The sequence below is a fragment of the Panthera onca genome, chromosome D2 (genome assembly GCF_046562875.1).
Source record: "Panthera onca isolate mPanOnc1 chromosome D2, mPanOnc1 haplotype 2, whole genome shotgun sequence".
NCBI lineage: Eukaryota > Metazoa > Chordata > Mammalia > Carnivora > Felidae > Panthera > Panthera onca.
The window spans coordinates 33,468,236-33,470,288 of record NC_138349.1 but is presented as its reverse complement, the minus strand read 5'-3'; positions in this window follow the sequence as shown (position 1 = coordinate 33,470,288).

Below are 2,053 nucleotides of genomic sequence, written 5' to 3'. Positions count from 1 at the left end.
AGTACTTGCAACTTTTCATCTGAAGACTTTCACGACCCCCGCGAAACAAGCCAGAAGTGCTAAGGAATACCCTGAGAGCAGCCTTCAACCAGTGGCAAATTGAAGTTGAAGGATAAATATAACAATCGTGATAGGCTAAAAAATGTCCTCCAAAGATATCAGGCCCTAATCCCTGAAACCTGTGAATATTACCTTATATGGCCAAAGGTGTAATTAAGGATCTTGAGATGGGTAGATTATCCTGCACTATACAAGTAGGCTCTAAATGGAATCACATGTGTCTGTATATGATAGGAGGAGGGAGATTTCACACAGGCAAAAGAGGAAGAGGCAGTGTGACTACAGAGGTTATAGTGATGTAGCCACAAGTCAAGAAATGCCCCAGCCACCAGAAAGGGGACAGATTCTCCCCTAGCTCCTCTAGAGAGAATGCAGCCTGCTGACAGCTTAATTCCAGTGATAATGGTATCTGACCTTTGGACTTGTGAGAGAGTGAATTTCTATGAATGCTTGGCTGCTCAGTCAGTAGAACATGGAACTCTTGATCTCGGGATTGTGAGTTTGGGCCCCACGTTGGGTAGAGATACCTTAAAAAAAAAATCTTTAAAATAAAATAAATTTCTGTTGTTTTCAACCACCAAAGTTGTGACAGTTTGTCATAGCAACCATCGAAAACTGATAACACCAATATTTATACTAATCAATATGTCAATGTCCTCCTCGTTCTTCAGAGGTAGGATGATTCTGAGGCATCTTCCACATTGCCTCCCAGAGATCCACAAAAGGAATGAGCTCCACTTGCAAAGCTAACCTACTCATCAGCCCACTCTTTCACTGTCCTCTTCCCAGTCTCACTTCCCCATCCCTCTATCAATGGTTACTAGACTCTTCTTTAAAATAAACCACTTGATGGGGTGCCTATGTGGCTTAGTTGGTTAAGCATCCAACTCTTGTTCTCAGGGTGGTGAATTCAAGCGCCGCGTTAGGCTCCACACTGAGCACGGAGCCTACTTAGAAACAACAACACTTGCACTCAAATCCTTGTGTATAAGTTTCTTGGGGCTGCCACAACAAAGTACCACAAGTTGTATGACATAACAGAAATCTATTCTCTCACAGTTCTAGAGGCTGGAAAGTTAGAAATAAAGGTGTTGGCACAGTCTGATCCTTTTTAGGGCACTGAAGGAGAATCTATTCCATGCTTCTGGTTACAGCTAGAAGTCCTAGAAATTCTTCAGCTTGTGGGTGAAAACTCTAATCTCTGCTTCTATCCTCCCATAGCATTCTCCCTATGTCTATGTCTTCACACGGCCATCTTCCCCTTATATTGGATTAAGGGATCACTCTAATGACCTCATCTGTATTTGACTACATCTGCAAAGCCCCTATTTCCAAATAAGGTCACATCCATAGCTACCAGGGATTAGGATTTTATCATCTTTTTGGGAGGCACACAATTCAACCTATAAGACCTTGACTCAGGGTCAAATGTTGGGACTCCAACCTAAGACAGTTATCACTTATTAAGCACTTTTTATATTTCCCTAAGTATAAGTTATTTCATTTTATCTTCCATAATCTTAAGAGATAAATATTAGCTCCATTTTAAAGTTTATGAATGTGAGAATTAGATATATAGTAAAATCTGCATTTCACCCAATGGGGAAATGTAGTAAGATAATAGTCATACCAGTGGGAGTGCTTTTTAGGCAAAAGGGATCAAATGCCTTAAACTGTTTTTATAATCTGCTATATTATAGAACAGGAAAAAAATTAAAGAAGATTTTCCTAGGGTTTTGATGTATGTTATTTTCTATTTAAGATTTTTGTTGATAAACTTCTAAGACGTAACATTTCCTCTTTCTTGTATTAATTGTTCAGAGCCATTATTTACTGCTTTCCAAAATCTCCAGGGAAGGGGAAGTAGATTCCATGCACAAAGTCATGTACAGTTTCTGATAGTGCCTTTGGCAGCAGCAATTCCTCACTCCCCTCCCTGTACCAGACTCTGCTAGGAGCTCTCTATGAAAGAATGTTCTGTAAAACAAAGACA